The 6695-nt window shown below is 37.5% G+C and overlaps 1 non-coding gene across 1 annotated transcript; it reads left to right on the top strand.

Moving 5' to 3' along the window:
* Nucleotides 1-767: 767 nt before the first annotated feature.
* On the top strand, nt 768-875 carry LOC130965118 (small nucleolar RNA R71). The gene has a single exon (XR_009081171.1). It is a non-coding gene; the product is annotated as a small nucleolar RNA R71 (small nucleolar RNA).
* Nucleotides 876-6695: the final 5820 nt, after the last annotated feature.

Below are 6695 nucleotides of genomic sequence, written 5' to 3'. Positions count from 1 at the left end.
TGGGTCATGTTAATGGCCTTGCATTCTCTTTTTGGATTCTCTTCTGTATTGCTTGGAGGAGTACTAGGAGGGAGTTCAGTAATTTTCTTGTTCAGCTGTCCCACTTGTGCCTCCAAGTTTCTAATGGAGGACCTTGTTTCAATCATGAAACGTTGAGTGGTTTTGATTAGATCAGAGACCATGGTTGCTAAGTCAGAGTGGCTCTGCTTAGAATTCTCTGTCTGTTGCTGAGAAGATGATGGAAAAGGCTTGCCATTGCTAAACCTATTTCTTCCACCATTATTATTGTTGAAACCTTGTTGAGGTCTCTGTTGATCCTTCCATGAGAGATTTGGATGATTCCTCCATGAAGGATTATAGGTGTTTCCATAGGATTCTCCCATGTAATTCACCTCTTCTATTGAAGGATTCTCAGGATCATAAGCTTTTTCTTCAGATGAAGCGTCCTTAGTACTGCCTGGTGCAGCTTGCATTCCAGACAGACTTTGAGAAATCATATTGACTTGTTGAGTCAATATTTTGTTCTGAGCCAATATGGCATTCAGAGTATCAATCTCAAGAACTCCTTTCTTCTGATTTGTCCCATTGCTCACAAGATTCCTTTCAGAAGTGTACATGAATTGGTTATTTGCAACCATTTTAATTAGTTCTTGAGCTTCTGCAGGCGTCTTCTTCAGATGAAGAGATCCTCCAGTAGAGCTATCCAAAGACATCTTGGACAGTTCAGACAGACCATCATAGAAGATACCTATGATGCTCCATTCAGAAAGCATGTCAGAAGGGCACTTTCTGATCAATTGTTTGTATCTTTCCCAAGCTTCATAGAGGGATTCACCTTCCTTCTGTCTGAAGGTTTGGACTTCCACTCTAAGCTTACTCAATTTTTAAGGTGGAAAGAACTTTGCCAAGAAGGCATTGAGTAGCTTTTCCCAAGAGTTCAGGCTTTCTTTAGGTTGTGAGTCCAACCATATCCTAGCTCTGTCTCTTACAGCAAAAGGGAATAGCATAAGTCTGTAGACCTCAGGGTCAACCCCATTAGTCTTGACAGTGTCACAGATTTGCAAGAATTCAGCTAAAAACTAATGAGGATCTTCCAATGGAAGTCCATGGAACTTGCAATTCTGTTGCATCAGAGAAACTAATTGAGGCTTAAGCTCAAAGTTGTTTGCTCCAATGGCAGGGATAGAGATGCTTCTCCCATAGAAGTCGGGAGTAAGTGCAGTAAAGTCACCCAGCACCTTCATTACATTGTTGGCATTGTTGTTGTTTTCGGCTGCCATGTCTTCTTCTTGTTTGAAGATTTCTGTTAGGTCCTCTACAGAGAGTTGTGCCTTAGCTTCTCTTTCGCCTCAAGGTCCTTTCAGGTTCAGGATCAGCCTCAACAAGAATGCTTTTGTCTTTGCTCCTGCTCATATGAAAGAGAAGAAAATAAGAAAATATGGAATCCTCTATGTCACAGTATAGAGATTCCTTGAGGTGTCAGAGGAAAAGAAAAATGGAAGGAAGAGGTAGAAAATTCAAACTTATCAAGGAAAGATGGAGTTCGAATTGTGCATTGAGGAGTAGTGTTAGTCCATAAATAGAAGGATGTGAGAAGAGGGAAAGAAATAAAATAAAAAGATTTTAAAAACATTTTGAAAAAATACTAATTGATTTTCGAAAACTTAAGAGTGGAAAAAGAAATCAAGTGATTTTTGAAAAAGATTTTGAAATTAGAAAGTAAAAAGATATGATTGAAAACTATTTTGAAAAAGATGTGATTAAAAAGATATGATTTAAAAGTTATGGTTTTTTTAAAAAAAGATGTGATTGAGAAGATATGATTTGAAAAACAATTTAAAAAAGATTTGATTTTGAAAATTAATGACTTGGCTAACAAGAAAAGATATAATTCAAACATTAAATCTTTCTCAACAGAAAAGGCAACATACTTGAAATGTTGAATCAAATCATTAATTGATAGCAAGTATTTTTGAAAATGGAAAGAAATTGATTTTGAAAAGATTTGATTGAAAAGAAAGATTTGATTTTGAAAAAATTTTGAAAACTTGAAAAAAAAATTGAATTAAAAACAAAATCTTCCCTCTTGTGCCATCCTGGCTGGCGTTTAAACGCCAGTTTTTCTTCTTCACTGGGCGTTTTTAACGCCCAGCCTTTTTCTGTGTAATTCCTCTGCTGTATGTTCTGAATCTTCAATTCTCTATATTTTTGACTTGAAAAGACACAAATTAAAAATTTTTTTGGATTTCTAATAATAAAAATGTAACTAAAATCAAATAACAATGCATGCAAGACACCAAACTTAGCAGTTTGTATACCATTGACACTAACAAAATGAGAATGCATATGAAAAACAACAAAACACTCAAGACAAGAGAATTTAAAGATCAGAACAAGGAAATCATCAAGAACAACTTGAAGATTAATGAAGACACATGCATGAATGCAAGAAGAATAGAAACATGCAATTGACACCAAACTTAAAATGAGACACTAGACTCAACAAGAAACATGAGAATATTTTTGGTTTTTTTTATTTTGTAAATTTTTTTCTTGGATTTTTCGAAAATTAAGTGGAAAAGAAAATAAAGATATCAAAATTCTTAATGAGAATTCCAAGAATCATGCAATGTTAGTCTAAAGCTTTAGTTTAAAGGAATTAGACATGGCTAGCCAAGCTTCAGCAGGACATTGCATTCAAGAGCTAAATTGATGAGAATCAATCAGCTTTGGTGATGATAAGAACATCACCTTGAAACACTAGAATTCATTCTTAAGAACTCTGAAGAAAAATACCTAATCTAAGCAACAAGATGAACCGTCAGTTGTCCAAACTCAACAATCCCCGGCAACGGCGCAAAAAACTTGGTGCACGAAATTGTGATCATCAATGGCACCATCAACATGGTACACTCAATTGCAATCTCAACTCTTTATCACAACTTCACACAACTAACCAGCAAGTGCACTGGGTCGTCCAAGTAATAAACCTTACGCGAGTAAGGGTCGATCCCACGGAGATTGTTGGTATGAAGCAAGTTATGGTCACCTTGTAAATCTTAGTCAGGCAGATTCAAATGGTTATGGATGATATACGAAAAAGGCATAAAGTAAAGATAGAGATACTTATGTAATTCATTGGTGAGAACTTCAGATAAGCGTATGGAGATGCTTTGTCCCTTCCGTCTCTCTGCTTTCCTACTGTCTTCATCCAATCCTTCTTACTCCTTTCCATGGAAAGCTGTATGTTGGGCATCACCATTGTCAGTGGCTACAATCCCGTTCTCTCAGTGAAAATGTTCAACGCACCCTGTCACGGCACAGCTAATCATCTGTCGGTTCTCAATCAGGTTGGAATAGAATCCATTGATTTTTTTGCGTCTGTCACTAACGCCCAGCCTTCAGGAGTTTGAAGCTCGTCACAGTCATTCAATCATTGAATCCTACTCAGAATACCATAGACAAGGTTTAGACCTTCCGGATTCTCTTGAATGCCGCCATCAATTCTAGCTTATACCACGAAGATTCCGATCAAGGGATCCAAGAGATATACATTCAAGCCTTGTTTGCTTGTAGAACAGAAGTGGTTGTCAGGCACTCATTCATAAGTGAGAATGATGATGAGTGTCACATAATCATCATATTCATCATGTTCTTGGGTGCAAATGAATATCTTAGATCAAGAATAAGCTGAATTGAATAGAAGAACAATAGTAATTGCATTAATACTCGAGGTACAGCAGAGCTCCACACCTTAATCTATGGTGTGTAGAAACTCCACCATTGAAAATACATAAGTGATAATAGTGATCATTGGCTTCGGCCCCAGAGAGGGAACCAGAAGAACCAAGATGAAAATACAATAGTAAAAGGTCATATTTGTAGAGAACTAGTAGCCTAGGGTTTACAGAAATGAGTAAATTACATAAAAATCCACTTCCGGGCCCACTTGGTGTGTGCTTGGGCTGAGCATTGAAGCTTTCATATGTAGAGACTTTTCTTGGAGTTAAACGCCAGCTTTTGTGCCAGTTTGGGCGTTTAACTCCCATTCTTGTGCCAGTTCCGGCGTTTAACGCCGGGCAGTTTTGAGCTGATTTGGAATGCCAGTTTGGGCCATCAAATCTCGGACAAAGTATAAACTATTATACATTGCTGGAAAGCCCAGGATGTCTACTTTCCAACGCCGTTGAGAGCGCGCCAATTGGGTTTCTGTAGCTCCAGAAAATCCACTTCGAGTTCAGAGAGGTCAGAATCCAACAGCATCTACAGTCCTTTTCAGCCTCTGAATCAGATTTTTGCTCAGGTCCCTCAATTTCAGCCAGAAAATACCTGAAATCACAAAAAAACACACAAACTCATAGTAAAGTCTAGAAAAGTGAATTTTAACTAAAAACTAATAAAAATATAATAAAAACTAACTAAAACATACTAAAAACAATGCCAAAAAGCGTATAAATTATCCGCTCATCAACCATTAACAGTTCAACTCCTATCTTAGGGTCTCTAGCCTAAGTTTTCACAACCACATTACATTTTAGATACAAGAAATTGAAACCATACCTTGGCTGATTCTCGTTCAACCCGGAACACTCTCAAATTCCACTTCCAAGATTACAAAACTTCACCAACAGATTTCCAAGCTTGGTGTTCCATTCCAAGGATTTCCAAAACTACCAATCAAGCTCCAATACATATATATATATATGTATATATATATATGTATATATATATATATATATATATATATATATATATATATATATATATATATATATATATATATATAAGGCCTAAGCAACAATATCACACCCAAACACAATAACTCAATCACTAAATCACAAAATTCTAAGTCTTTAGCATAGGGTTGAGAATCTCACCTCACCCAAGGATCAAGGAGGCAAGAACAAGCCTTCCCTTCAAGTTAATTTGATCCTATAACACAAAAGAGCTCACAATTTCAACATTTTTGTCCAAGAAATTCGAAAATGAAATTTGGAAGAACAGAGATGAAACATGGCTTACCTCTTGCACAACCTTATTGGCTTTGTAAAGCTCAACGTCACAGTCACATGGCTGCAAACAGTGCATCGATCGGAGCTCCGGATCAAAAGTTATGTTCAATGGAAGATTAAGGTGAATAGGAACAAGGGTTTCATGTCCCCCCCCCCCCACCTTTCCCTTTGTGTTCAGCGTGTGTGTTTGTTTTGGAGAGGGAGAGAGCTGAGCTCTCTCATTAAATGAGAGCATGGCTGGGCCCTTGGGCCCAACATGGGTCCGGTTGACTCGGTTTGGCCCATTCGGCCCAATCTTGGGCCGATTTCTTTAAAATTGGTGTCAAAATTCTTGTTTTAATTTCTTCTATTATATTAAACCAAAAAATTAGTATTTCTAATTTTCTAGAATAATTTTTAATTTATGGGTTAATTATATATTAATTAACTGGGTTTTACAGGCTTGATTCTCAACACAAGGAGAGCCTGTACACTTGGGATAAGGTAGTAACTAGATTTTTGTCCAAATTCTTCCCACAACAGATGCTGACCAAGCTAAGGATGAATGTTCAGACCTTCAAGCAGAGAGATGGTGAGACCCTCTATGAAGCCTGGGAGAGGTACAAGTTGATGACCAGACAATGTCTTCCTGACATGTTTTTTTAATAGACCAAGCTGGAAATCTTTTATGATGGCCTCTGTAAAATGGCTAAAATGTGTTTAGATAACTCTGTAGGTGGTTCATTGCACATGAAGAAGATGCCTGAAGAGACTGCTGAGCTTATTGAGTTGGTTGCTAACAACCAATATCTTTACTCCTCTAATAGGAATCTTATGAACTCTAGGGCTTCACAGAAGAAAAAAGTATTGGAGGTGAATATTTTGGATGCTATTCTTGCACAAAACAAATCCATGTCTGAATAGATTAATATTCTTACTCAACACTTGAATGGGATGCAAGTTTCGGCTGTTAATGCTCAGAATGCCCCCTCAAGAGGCTCCATATGACATGAATGGTGGTTTTAATCAAGGAGAGAATTATGACTATGCTCAATTTCCTCCTGAACAGGTCAAATACATGGGGAATGCTCTTAGAAATCCCAATAATGATCCATATTCCAAGACCTTTAATTAGGAATGGAGAAATCACCAAAATTTAGGGTGGAGAGAGCAATCTCAGAGGTCACAGAATTTCAACAATTCTCAGGGCAGTTTCTATCAGAATAATTTTAATAACCGCCAGTTTTAGTCATCTCAGCCACAATAATCTTAGCAAGCAACTCCTCAACCTCAGAAGACTACTTTGTACAGGCAACTAGAGCATCACTCAAGAACTTGGAGGTTCAGATGGGTCAAATAGCCATAAAAGTTGCTTAAATTGATCAGAGGACCACGAATAGCCTTCCTGATAATACAATTCCAAATCCAAGAGAGGAGTGCAAGGCTATCACCTTGATAAGTGAACAAGAGATAAGTATGGAAGCACAAGTTACTGAGGAGCCGGTTGAAAAAGAAGCTCCAGAGCAGACTGAAGACACAGTAGTATACGCCCCTCCTAGGTGTGCAGACAATCCTTTTCCAGTCACTCTTGGCACACATCCAATATTACCTAAAGCTCCTGAATACAAGTCTAAGATGCCATATCCTCAGAGACTTCAAAAGGAGACCAAGGACAAGCAGTTTTCAAAATTCTTGGAAGTCTTC

Source organism: Arachis stenosperma, chromosome 2, assembly GCF_014773155.1.
Source record: "Arachis stenosperma cultivar V10309 chromosome 2, arast.V10309.gnm1.PFL2, whole genome shotgun sequence".
In the NCBI taxonomy this organism is placed as follows: domain Eukaryota; kingdom Viridiplantae; phylum Streptophyta; class Magnoliopsida; order Fabales; family Fabaceae; genus Arachis; species Arachis stenosperma.
Note: the sequence above shows the minus strand (reverse complement) of the source record. Positions and strands in the feature narration are given on the sequence as shown.